The sequence below is a fragment of the Pseudopodoces humilis genome, chromosome 7 (genome assembly GCF_049639895.1).
Source record: "Pseudopodoces humilis isolate 2021_Gansu_Grassland_sample_001 chromosome 7, ASM4963989v1, whole genome shotgun sequence".
Taxonomy (NCBI): Eukaryota; Metazoa; Chordata; class Aves; order Passeriformes; family Paridae; genus Pseudopodoces; species Pseudopodoces humilis.
Window position 1 is genome coordinate 19438383 of NC_142206.1, and position 14391 is coordinate 19452773.

At 40.9% G+C, this 14391-nt stretch overlaps 1 protein-coding gene across 5 annotated transcripts in view; it reads right to left on the reverse strand.

Annotated features, from left to right (window-relative positions):
• Positions 1-14391, reverse strand: part of SLC1A2 (solute carrier family 1 member 2) — an 89323-nt gene that overhangs the window by 72545 nt on the left and 2387 nt on the right. The window lies entirely within an intron of this gene.

Sequence of the window (14391 nt, forward strand, 5' to 3'; positions counted from 1 at the left end):
TGGAGTTTCATTAGCCTATTTACAGTACTTCACTACAGAAAAAAAGTCCACTTATCTTATGTGAGCACTCTCCTCACAGCCTCACTAAGGAAGCATCTATTTGGCTTGTTTTGGTTTTCTCAAGTCAACTTTTTTTAGTGTTAATTACACCCTCCCATACTGCCCTGTGAGTCCCTGTGGTTATGTATTACTGTACAGTGGCATTTACTGTTAACAAAATGCTCTGTGAAGGGAAAACTGGGAAATACCACATAAATGGTACTGAGCTTTACCTGTTTGGGGCTGTTTTCTCCACTGAATCACAAGCAATCATGCACTATTTTTTTTGTAAATGTCCTGCTCTTTTTACACCCACAGCATGAGGGAACTGTGCCACAGAGGGAACAAGGCGAAGTCTGAAACACAGGAAGAAAGTGTGGCTCTGACACTACTGTATTTCTAAGACAAGGATGAGTCAAATTCATTTCATGCACAACATCCAGTGGTTTTATTTATTAACTGCCAGGCTGAAACCTGCAGTGTCTCATGTACTGCTAGCTGATAGTCAGAAACAAGAAGAGTCAAAATCAATTCTTCAACCCCATCTCCTGGCCTCATCTGGGCAGTCCCATTTAGGACCAAGCTGAGGAAAACAGAGCTGCTGAAACTCAAAGTGTACTGAAAGAAGATGTGATTTTTTTGAGGGAGGCAGCAAAGCTTTTCCAATTCTAAAGGCTACTTGCTGGATCTCTATACTTTCAAGGTATAGTCAGTTACTTTCCCTTTGCTGTGGGGTAATCTTATCTGTGTGAGGAATTACTGCAGAGCAGCTCATTCAGAGCCCATTAGCAAATAACTTGCTTCACAGAAGGCAAGCCCATACATTTCCAGAGTGAAGGACTTCTAAAGAAAGACTTTCAGATAACAGGTAATCCAGCAAAGCATTAGAATTTACATATGACATATATAATGTATTCTATGAAAGTCTGGGCTTGAGCAAAAAGACCAGCATGTTCCACCAATACTGCTTTTTTGCTGCCAGCCACACTGGCAATAGTCTCACTGAAGGAAGAGTAAGCCTGAAATTAAATTTTCCACTATTGCAAGTGATGAGAAATGATTGCCAGAACATGGCCAAATAGCCAGAACAATCTCTACTGGCAAACCCAAATAAATGATGCAAAGCTGGCCAAGAGAGCTGCAATTAAATGTGCACCACCCTCCTCACATTCCTTTGTAATTAATTTTTATTTGCTCTTGCAAAAAGTAAAGATCTAGAAAGTAACCAACAGGCAGAATACCCACCTTGCGCCTATTAAAAGTATTTGTTCAGCACTGTGAAAATCCTAGAATGCACTTTTTTCACCACTTCCTTTTCAATTAAAACCTGACACTTGTATAATGAATTAGTTCTAGCAACTATCAAGTCTGATTCTAGTTCAGGTGACCAACTATTGCCAATGGTCTGAAAAAAATGATGACATAGAGGCTTACAGTGTAAACAGAAGAGAGCAAGTAGCCAGCACCGTTAAATCCTACTGTAGTTTTTGTCAGGGGTCACTACTTGATCAGTTAAAAAAATTGAGACCAAAACATTTTCAGATCTGAGGGGTGCTAAAATGTTTGGGGAAACTTGTGGGACAGTAGATGTGAACAGTGATGTGCATGTGATGTGGACATTTGCACTCACAGTCACTGAGAACACACACTCATACATGTTTATGAGTCTGCCAAGAACCACCAAGGAGTGCAGTGCAGCGACGGTCTTCAGAAGAAGCTCTGAACATACAGGCATTAAACAAGATGTACAAAACTTCCACTTTGGATGTGAATGAGTGATTTTATAAGAGTACTGGACTTAGGGCCAAAATCTGGAGTCTTTTCTGTTCCACATACATAATCTGAGTATTTCAAAAGGAATTAACAAGTGTAATTCTTGAACAGAAGGATACTCATCTGAGAAGACAGAAAGATAACATAACAGCTCAGCCATTCCTCTACCACCTTGTCCAAACACTGGACAAAGGAAATGTTGAGAAGAAAACACAAGATAAGGATGTCTAGTACACTCATCAGCCATTATAAACAACCTCAAAGTTTTGAAAATTAAAACACCTGCTAGAATATTCTAATTTATACTGGGATGGGACTGTGAAGATCACTCTCACAGTGCTCAAATTCTTCTTTTACACTGAACTTGACCATGATTAAAAGAATTTCACAATAAAACTTTAAGAAAGGTGTTTTGAGCTCAGTAATACCCAGACACATGAACCAAATGATAGCTAGGCCCTCTTTGCTTGTATGTAAATTTTTCAATATATCAAATGGGACAATTTACAACTATGCCATGTTTGTCAGTTATGTCCTAGAGACACCTGACAATTTAGTGCCAGATTACCACTTGGGATATCACAGTGACTGCATGTTTGAATGTGTTTCTTGTCTGTAAAACATCTTCCATGTCTCAGTAGATACAAGGGCATCTTCTTTAAAAAAGAAAGACAATTCACAATAATTGTTTATGGCAAATTTCAAGAAAACACACTACTCTTTTCTTTCACTCTTTCTCGTGTAAAAAAATATTTTTCTAGGGTGTGACCTTGCTTATTCAACTGATATAACTTCTCAGTCTTCTGCTGCTCTAGACAGAACATCCTGCAAGACAGAACCTAAAGTTATGTCAAAAGCATAAGTTATTAGGAAGAAACTATATGTTGAAACATGACACATTATTCCAGGAAATTGTTAAAGGGACAGCCAGCTTCAGATAGGTTTTGACTTCTCTGTTCCTGAGTACTCTTATGAAATAGTCCGCAAAACAGACGGTGATGGAAGATAAGCAAAATGCAATAACCTGATCACCTGCCAATAGAGATCTTTCCATTCCAGCTTTTGATGTACATTTGGCACTAGTGTATTTCCCATCAATAGGAAATGTCCCATCTATCTTTTAGGTATGTGCTCTTGTTGTCTAAAAGCCTAGATTTACAAATCAGCCACCCTTAATAAACCCATCAGTTCACAGTGATTATAAACAGCAGTTCTGAGAAATGCAGTCTGCCTCTAAAAATGAATCATGATTGTCAAGTTTACAGATAATTTAAGCTTCAGCTTGGGAAAGCTGAATACTGAGAGAAAGCAAAAGGAGAATCCAAGCTTTCCCAAACAATTCAACAAATGTATAGACAATATTTTCATAAGAGGAGGGAAACCACTACAGGTCCACACAAGGAAGTAAATTGAGCCCCTCATCTGGTCTCCATCTGCTCTAGTGAAGCAGAGCAAAAGCATAACCAGCATCACCTGGGATGAAAAATATGGGAAACAGAGAGTTTTGTATTGCCTGACTGGCCATGGTGACAGAGCAATTTTCCTATCCACAGCTGCAGATTCTGGTGTGACAGGGAGCAAACTTCACATCTTAACTCTCCACCTATGAAGATGACAGTATGTTACTTCTCCTAAGCTGTCTCTGATTTCTTTGTCAACATAAGAAGATAAATTAGGAGATATTATTCTTCCTGCACGTGTAATTTTAGGCACCAAGAGGCACATCTTAGGCACACTGGTATCACAGCATAACTGTGATAGACTGGATAAATAACACCTCTATGTAGCCACTCTTGATATATCATAGATGAGAAGGGAGGTTGACCAAACTGTCATCTTTCTTGATGACAGAGAGAGTATAAATAGAGGGTAACTGGCTAGTCATTAAAATCCTCCTTCTCTTTCATTTTTCTCCTTCTTGGAAACAGTGAAGAAACAGCATTTGGCAGTTACTGTGATATCTCAGTGTCCAAAATTATGAAAACACACACAGGATGGTGGGTGTATGGACAGTGAGTAACCCAGGGCAATTACCAGGCATTGACACACAGGTAAAAGATGGTAATTAATGCATGCCCCTCTTTTCAGTTCTCACCCTTGCAGCCATGTCTGACCTCCAGGCAACAAGCACTGTTTCTGCAGCTTCAGTTTGATTTTTGATGTGCCTGTCCAACAACCCATACCCCATTCTGCCAGGGTCCTTTCATCAGCACTAACCAGCTTCCAAGTGATGGCATTTAGTGCCCCCTTTGCAGAAGTGAAGCCAGTGGCTTTGATGTCAGAGCTCTAGCTTTTTCTTCTCATCATCTCCAGCACCCAGCAGGCTATGGCTGTCAGAAGCAGCCTAGCAATCTCAGACATGTGCTGACTGCTTAAATCCTCCTGTATTTGCATGAGGAAGAGGGATATGTCAGCTCTTACACTGATTCAGGCATCACAGTGTTTTTGTACCTTCAATGCAGAGTCTGAATAGAAAATATTATGAACTGTTACCACCCAGTGGAATTAAACTGTCACTTAACACTTTTTCAAGTTCATTGTATCAATCCTACATTGTTGTTCCATCAATTTGTCAAGGAAGCCTATGCAATGAACAAGTTTTATATGCAGGCTGAATAGCTTAACATACAACAGAAAATCATTTGTATTTATCAAAACAAAGGGCAAACCCAGGCTGAGTGATCCAGACACATGGGAAAACTTCACAAATTAAGTATTATTGATTTTTGTGGTTTTATTGTTAGGGGCTACATATCCTGGCTTCACAGGGTATTTTGGGAGCAAGTTTAAAATGGACAGAAATAAAGACACAGGTATTCAAGTGTTTTTAAGACTACATCTTTGCTATTCCCTCAAGACATAAAAATGCATTCTTTTCTCCGGACTTGGACAATACATACAGGTTAACATATTTTGAATTAGAAACATTTATCTGTAGGTTAGTGAATAAATAACTCCTACAAATTGAGTTGGTTTTGGACTCCACCTTACTCCTGCCAATACCACGGCTGCTACATCAAAGGGCCGTAACAACTGAGGATGTCTTTTTTAGCTACAAAAATGCATCACACAAAGAGGTTCTGGGGATAAACACTGCCACACCTTCACTGCAGCAGCTTTCTGGAGTTCTGTAAGAGAGTGTAACTGTCCAGAGCAGACAACTACCTGTCTTTCTACTGCAAATGTATGTAACAATTAATATACAGCTGTGCTCTGACACCCAGCCCAGCTTTCAGTCACTGTCAGCACAATGACAAAAGGCTCAATAGGATTGATCTCCTAAGATGCAGAGGATTCCAAAACATGCACAACTGCAAAACTGAAATAACTAAACAAAACAATGTACCTCCTTTGTGGAAAGGCAAAATAGTGTAAGTATTGAAGAGCACTTGGTAACACAATACCTCCATCTAAGCCAGGAAGCTGTTCAGAATCCAGGTGGCCAGAACAGGATTCCTTCAGTGTGAATTTAGGTACATATGTTCCAGGTGTATGCTTCACAAATCCTTAACTGCAATTGATAGTAACACTATCATTATTAAATATTACTGAGGAAAAAAATAAATGTCCTGGCAAAAATAATCACCATAAATACCAACTAACATATTGGGATTTTCCCCTTTGCACTACAATCTTGTGACGACTGCCAGGCTACCAACAAAAATAAAGCTTACACAACCACACTGTCCCTGTGGGTTTTATCTGTTTCCTGCTGCCCAGTCTTTCCACCTATTCACAGATTTCAAGCCAGACACAATTAGGGGATCAACATTCAAAAGACACTGAAGCCCCAGTTACGGAGTGAGAGTGAAGACCCCCCAGAGGTCCCTGAGTGAGGCTGCAGTGGGAGTTCAAGCTTTATTTGGTTTGCAAGGGTGCCACCGTGTGACACAAACCCGTTACCAGGAAAGGTGACAGGAATGCCCTCCTCAAAGCACTCCAGCAACTCACTTGAAGAGATGGTGACTGCTGTGAGGCCCTTCTGCCCTAAACATTGAACCCATTACCGTATAGTTCAGAAGATCCTCCCCAGGTTCCCCTTGGAAAGGGTTATTAGGAACCCCCTTCAGCAGACCACCAGGGAAAAGACACCTGCAAATGGGACAGGAACAAAAGCAAGAAGAAAAGCAACAGCTAATCCTGGAAATGGCAGAAGGCTTCCTACTAAAGTGCTCTGGTATTACAGTGAGACAGTTTTTGTATGTTTTTGCCCAACACAGCTGTGAAGGTTCCTCTGGCACTTTTATGTCAATAGAAATAGTATTTCCTGACAGTTTCCAACATGGGACGCTGCAAAATGCCTGTTCTAAGTCCTCCTAAAATGTCAGGTGAGCAATTCTGATCTGTTTTCCACTACCTGACCTAAATTCTGTGATATAAATAGCAACCAGGTGTTAATTAATTCCCATATGCATGCGTGTATGTGGATGACATGTGTTTATATACACGTGTGCTTTTCAGGACAAATCTTTTCTCAGTTACCACAGCAAAAGTAGGTCTTACACAGATAAGGACCAGATGCTTAATTAATGAGAGGGCTTTCTGCCTCAAAGGAAGTGTACTAAACCATATATACTTGAGATGCAGCCTCTGCCATTGTATGCAGCCCAGAACCCTCTGCACACTTGGCATGAATTTGCAACAGAAGCCTCCACATTCTGTGTGACTGGAGACCATGGTCTGCTCCCAGTCACACTTTGCCCTTCAGCAGTCTGTGCTGCTCATGGCAAGTAGGCCAAGTACTGATCATTAGTGACTTACACAGACAAGTGACTTCAGGGCCAGGGCAACACCTCAGCTTGTGCCTGCAGAAGGAGCCGTGCTGCCAGCACACACATCAGCAGCCAGAAGACGACGAGAGCCTGCCCGGGAATACCTGCCCACCGCAGAACACTTACCTGAGGCATATCAGTGACCAGCTGAGGGTAGACTTATATTAGCAATTTAATCCAAAGTGAGCTTCTGGAGTGAACTTCCTAAAGATGTCCACCTGCTGTGCTCTGGCTCATGCTAGGGAGCTGCATTACACTTGGATTAAGCTCTACCAAGAGTGTACTCCAGAAGCACATCTAGGGCTCTCCACATAGTAACCAGCACAGTGGGGACTTAGCAGGTCCAGCTATCTCTGTTGTGCTGATTATTCATGTATTACATAGCCTGAATCCAGTCTCATGAAAACTCAGTACATGGATGAGTACATTACAGGATGGTGTACCAGCAGCACATGGCATCACAGCCATAGCCAAGAACTAGGATATGAAGATACTACATGGAGATTCTGTATACCACGTATTTGTCATGAACAGAGTCTCAGAACAGTTAAAGTTGGAAAGGACCTCTGAAGAGCCTCTAGTCCACTCCCATAGCCCCAGCTACACATTATGTACGTGTTGTCACTTTCTCAGTTAAGGAAGCCATGGTCCTAGGCAGTTGGTGGTTTGTAAAACTCACAAACGCTAGCCCTAATTTTTGTACTCATAAATAATGCTAATCTTATTTTTCCTTGCCTTGAGAAACAGCCTTTGAGACTGTATGGGCTGAACCTGGGATAAAAAGGGTACCTGTGTCTGCCTGTGTGCTAGCCTGGCAGATCCATACTAGTGCTCTCCTGCACTCAAGATAATTAGCTGGACTAAGAGGCTGTCATTAGCTTGGATACATTACTGGACTAATACAGTTACACCACTTTCAGGATCTAAACTGGTCCCTGGTCACGTTGCTCCTCCAGATTGGAAACATGTACAAGAAGTGTTTGCCAACCTCTCTAAGAGGGTGCTGCATCAGACACACCTGTCCAAAGGAGTAGGAATGAGCAGGTTTGTTCCCTGCAGCTGCCAGCCAGCCTTTGTGAATGACGTGTAGTGTCAGAAGCTTAGCAGGGCACGTGACTTGCTTAGAGGTGATCTCTGTGGTTGTCCCTGCGAGAGAGACAATCTCCAAGAGCCAAACTTCGTTCAGCTGCTGCATAAATGACAGTACAGAAAGTACAACGAACAGTTGGAAAGGCAAACACCAGGGGCTCCTGCCTCAAGGGAGATGAAGTCCACCATCTGGAAACCACATGGTATGGCTTGAGGAGGCCACAAGTCAATCAGAAATGCAGTCATTCCCAGATGTGAAGCACAAATCTGGCAGTAGAGCTAAGTGATACTAACTTGAAAGTGACACAGAGATGCGAACTAGCAGGTGATGTAACTCCTCTTAGACCCATTTACCTGTTTTCCCTGGGATAAATGAATGCATTAACACTTTTGACAAGTAACAGTTTGAATGCAGGTTTTGCTTTTAACCCTTGTAAATTGTAGTACCTTGTAGTACCAAACTGATCATTTTCTCACTCACACAGATTTTACACTTGGACACATCTCTGATTATTGTCAATATGCCAAAGAGCTGATAGATTACATTTAAGCTTGCTCCAAAATACCTACTTCAGAGGTGCTGTCCATTATCCTCTTATTAGGGATGCAGTTGATAGTGAGCTATCAGAGAATAAGAAAAAACTCAATTGATGGATGGGGCTCAAGGACCTTGACTTTGGGAGTGGCAGTAGCATCCTGCTCACTGAACATTCAGGCAGGCAGCCTCTATGCCTCCATACAGTTACCAGTACTAAAAACCAACACTGCAAAACTGCAGTTGTGAAAATCAACACAAAATATACTTGCAGGGTGTGAGATTGACAGAAAGAAAAACCAAAAAAGGCTCAAAACTTCCAGGAAATTTTGGAAGCAACACGACTGATCCAGCTGAAGATAGAATCAGATACGCCTTTTCATGCAGCCTGCAGAAAAGGAGGATGAGGGGGGACTTTATTGCTCTCTACGACTCTCTAAGAGGAGATTGTTGGCACTTTGAAAAACACAAAAAAAGACAAATATTGTCTTAGTCTACTCAAAACATTTCCTTAATAAACAGTGAAATATTTTCCTTTGTATTGGAGGCCTCACCATTTTAGTGTTCTTAACTGAAGCAGAAACTAAGAATTTATTTTTGAAAAGTAAAAATTAAATTGTTTTTGTTTTTGAAATCTCATTCTGTCTTCTTTTCTTTAAAATGCTTCAATGAATTTGATTTCTCAGATGCAGCAGTGAACCTGAAATACTGCATTTTCTTGAATTCCACGCTGCTCTCCTAAAGATGCCTGTAATTAGCAGGAGTATTCCTTAATTCTTTTATGTCTTGGTCCTTTTTTAGTTCTCCCTTGTAAAGATCCCAAATTTAGAATTGCTTACATGTGATCAAAGATGCTGAAGATAAAAGTTAGAAAATATGATGAGCTTTGAACTTAGTCTGTTTTCTTTCCTAAGGACTGAAATGTAGTTAATTGTCTTAAAACTTTAAGCACACTGAGAGCCTTTAAATTAATACAGAAGTAGGATTAAGTATATAAAAGAACACTTATTTTATTGCTTGTATGCCTCTGGTAATAGCATTTTAAAGTAACGAGCTGGAGGCTAAAATTGGGCGAAACATTGTATTGAGTTGGTGAAAGAGGAGTTTCATTAGTGGATGGACAATTACAGAGATGATGGATTTGACAGATCCAGCCAGTGCTTTCAAGAAATCATTAATAGCTCTAAATAGCAGGCATTGTAACACATTCTGCCAGCCAAGGGAATTAGATCCCACAGAAAATGGAAAGGTATTACACGAGAAGGTACTGAAGATGAAGGGCCCCTTGCTAGCACTGTGCCTTCACCCACACCCCTCACACACACACACTGCTCTGGCAGGGAGACAACTCTGTAAGACACAGCCCAACACTGCAGGCTCTTGCTAGCGTGGGATCCGTGTCCACACACAGTCCCAGCGTTCCCACTTTCACCTGTACCATGAAGGAACCCACATGCCAACCACACTGCCTCTGAAAGAGCTTTAATGTTACTCTTTTTCAACTGAAAAACTGTGGCCCTTTAAACACACAAATTTACAGTTTTTAGTGGTCTTCGTTGGGGCAGCCCATAGATCAAGGGGAAATGAAGAAGAGAAAATTATATGAAACAATTTGCTAGTACAGCGATGCAGTACTGCTCTGTATGCTGACTTCTCAGAGAACTGTATACAGACATCTACCTGTATATCTATGAAGAAGGCTGAACACACACATTTATCTCACAGAAACCTATGGTAAGATAAGGTTTTTGAAAACTTTAGTCATTGTTTAAGGAAACACCATCTCCCTTCAGGCTTCATATATCTAATCCAATAACACAATCCGTTCTTTCCAAAAAGCTCAAAATAAATAAGCACCTGTAGACTTTATAGGAAACATATTAATCCTTGAGTGTCTATAAAATTATCTGAATATGTATAAAACTGGAGTTACTGTCTAGGTGCTAACTTTTTTTTGGAAAGGGTATCTCAAGGCCAGAGTGAGGGTTGGAGCCATGAGAACTACTGTGTCGTTTAAGGATCATGAGTTGTCTTCTGTAAAGCCTAATTGTCTTTTACTGAAATTGATGAGAGATTTGCAATTGACAACAGTGAAATGAGGTTAGAGCCACAGCTGATATGACTAATTACTAAGCTACATTCACTCCATCTGTCCCACGAAACAGAAAAAGCATAGGGTAAAACATCTCCATCCTATGCTGGGGCTCATCAAATCCTCCATAAAAACAACAGTGAGCGCACTTGGAAGATTTCATCCTCCGAAGTATCTAAATATTTGTGCCAGAATAATTCCTCAAGTTTTTATGCAGAGGAATTTTGTGGGTGAATTACAGAAAAATAACTCAGATGACAAGAAACGTGTGGGTGTGCTTGTTGTATATATTGTGGCAGATCCTGAAAACCCACTCTCCTATGTAGGTGCCTGAACCCTACGATGAAATGCCAAGTTAGTTTTCCTGACTCACCTAGGTGTGTTATGTTGTCTCCAGGCCAGGTGCATAACATATGCTGGCAATCTCCCTTTCAGGCTTTGTCTTGACAATGCAGCAAATGGTTTACGACTCCTGCTCCAAGATCCAAAACCATCACAGCTGCATGACTAAAATAATAATCCTGTGCAGTAAATTAATTCTTAATGTTCAAATTTGTTAAAAAAATGTTGACAGGTTAACTTGTATTCACAGAGCTTTATGCCAGTAAGGTATTAATTATTTGTGCCTCCTGTGTTAATTTATGTTGACTAATAACCACCCATCTACATCTAATATAAAACCTATATGGGTTCCACAGCTATGGCAAATTTTGGAGAAATCAAATCATATGCTCTCTGGTGCGAACCAAACTTTTATTGTTTGGTGATCTGGTAGCACAAACAGCACTCCTGAGAGTGGGACTGCAGTTTCAGAGACAGTGCAACTTGTGATGAAGATAGGAGTATCTACAGAAGAATGTGGAAACAACCAAGTTTGGGGAGAAAGAATGTACCTCAGCTGAGGATTACTTGTTTGTTTCCTCCTAAGTAAGATATCAATAGAGTCAAATACCAAGGCGGTGATCTCCGTACCTGCCATGCAGAACAGGTGCGCTGCATTTCTGCCATTTCTTATTACATGAACACCATTTATATTGTATTCCATTACATCTTATATATATTATAATATTTATATATATAAAATAATATTTTATAATAATATAATTAATATTAATCTAATAATATCATATTATATATAATATAATATTTATTATAGAACTGAGAAGCACTATTTCACTAATCAAACCACGACACTAAGCAATGTCCCAGACTTCTGTCTATTCAAACATAGCAATGTTTCACACTTCACTGATTTATTTTGCAGCAGGGTATGTACACACACACACACACACACACACACACACACACACACACACACACAGATGTGCCCATTAGCTGTGCACCACAAATCTGAATGAGTGACATCTCTGTGCTTTTCATAAATCTTCCCTGGGACCACTCTCCAGAACTGAGATCAAAGGAAGTGGAAGAGCCCACATCAGTATTATTAACCCCTGCAAAATACGGTGATGACACCCAAAGTGCCCACTGGGAATGACCACTGGCCCCTGCTGACTCCCTAACTATGCCCATGGAGCGGGAGAGGGCTGTCCAGGCAAAGGCACGGGGCTGCCCTGAGGCTGACCTGCACACAGAGGGCTGAGCTCCCAGCTCAGGCACCTGCTCTGCCTCTGTTTAAGTTGTTTCTATAGATGCAGTGATAGTGTCTCCTAGTGGCTATATTCCTGAAGGAGCGGACCCTAATCCAAACTTCACACCTGAAACTCCTCCTCTTTAGAGGCATACAAAATATAAACACATCTCTAGATCTTTTGAGTATCTACATCAGCACTCTGGAAGGGTTTTTTAAAAAAAAATACAAAACCAGAAAAACAGCAGCAAGGTACTCTATTCTTTCCCTTTTGTAAGACTAGAGAGTGAGATAAGAGCCACAATAAAACCGTGTGGAAGCAAGGACTTTGCTCAGAGGTCTGAAGGTAAGCATGGGCATCAACCAACCAGAGTCAATCTCATGTAACCCTGTTACAAAGGCAAAAGAAATGTTGAAATGTTCTGCTTTGATAAATCTCCATAGATCAACCCACCACATACTGAGCCCTACACCAGACACCACATTCTGTGGGTATGGACTCATGTTCTGGGATCTTTGAACCATGCTAAGCACTCCTGAAAGGCGATGCCAGCACAGATCAGAAAGCCAGGTCTCCCAGCAGCATCCCACCTGTAGTCATGGCCAGCAGAGGACATTTAAGCAGAACACAAGAACAAGAAACCTTGAACTGTATCCATACCTGGTGCCAGCCCTTCCTCCTTGAACAGGCTATTTTCCATTTTCAGCACCAGCTAAACACCAAAAACCCATCTTAGTAATGAGATCTGTATCAGGGGGATACTGTGAAAGAAAGACTAAACCTTCAATATACAGTGTAAACCAAAACCCCACTAGCTGGAGCTACAGTAAGATAGACCCAGAGGGCACATGGGTCTGATTTTGCCATGTGTTGAATGTTTTTGTTGAACGTTTCCTTCTCATTTCTTCCAACTGAAGTTTCCCATTGTTGACCATCCTCTTGGAACAGAAAGATTTGTGCAGCAAATTTCCATACGTGGATAAGCTTAATCAAGTAAGATATTGAAAGAAAAAGAAAAGAATGACTGGAAAGGCACAGGCAAGGAAATCTTTCCTACCAAATCCTGTCTGCAAGTGACGACTAACTCTTAACAATGGAGCACAGATTTACCTTCCTCTGTATATCAGGGCCTTTTGTTGTTCATTAAACATCCTGTCACACACATGACATCCTCACATTGAAGATTTTACATAAGCTTCCCTGTTAGAAAAGTAGCAAGTCACTACAAAAATGGCTGTAGTTGAAGCAGCAGTTTTAACACCACAAAATAAAACTTTTATATACTTTTGATCTCAACTAACATATCTAGCAGAACATCTCACGAGCAACTAGACGTAAATATGGAGTGTATCCCTTTGTTCCCACCTCCAGCAGACCCTTCTCCATGTACCTGTGCGTGCCCGAGGTAGTGCCCATTACTGCAAGCAGAGCAGTGTTTCTGACACCATTCTTATATTGTGCCAGTGCTGATGGAAAGCATTTCTTGAACAAGGTCCAGTCAATACTCACTTTCCCTGATGATCCTTTTGGTGCCTCGGTTTGCTGACCTTTACATCAGAGAGAAAGCTAACCTCTACCCTCAGCTTTTCACTTGAGTGGAGAGAAAGATGAGAATTCAGTTTTGGAAGAAGTTTTTACTGGTAAACACAGATTGACAATTGAAATGCTTCCCACTCAACTTCTTTTTCCACACCTCCTTCAGCTGTCACAGACCGCTAACTGAATCATACCAAACAATAATTTTAGTTTGACTTAGTCTAGGTAAATTTCCTACAAGGCTTGAAAACAAGGCCTAAACTTCTAGTTTCTTTTCTCACCCTGACAATTTAGCTCTGTTCCATATGAAAAACAAAAGCATGCATCTACTGAAGCCTTTCTGGTTTTGGTACTCTGATCTTTTGTAGCCTGCCTATTCAGTCAAATTCCTTTGAAAGCACCTCTCCTTCTACACACATTTAAAACCTCCTTTTGTCCAAACTTGACAGATCTCTCTAATACAGCTGCCTTTTATTAAACTCCTGTACAATTGGTCCCACCTTCCACCACTGGTCCAAAACAAGCACAGACCTCTGTGGCCACCTCATGTGGGAATACAAACAGCAGATGACTGTACCATCCAGGGGAGAGTGATAGTTGGGATAGTCCAAGGATACAGAAGGGAAAGATCTGCAACCCTAGACTGGTCCTTCCACCTCTGAACTTCTTCCTCATGATCATTTGTTGACAGTATCTAGTTAAATAGAGAAAATGCTACATAGGGCAGATTAAACTGCTGGGCTGCCACCAAAACAAAAATGTACAAATTCAGAGCAGAAATTCCCTGCAAAGGTAAGGCAATAGCAAATGATAAATTAATGAGTTCGGTCACAGTCCTGTGAAAAGCCAGAGCCCTATGTATTTCTCCTCTGTTAGACTGAGGGATTGTCTTTTTTCCAAAGCAACCCAAACCAATACTTTCTAACCTTCCATTCCTCCTAAATCAACTGCTTGGGGGCCACT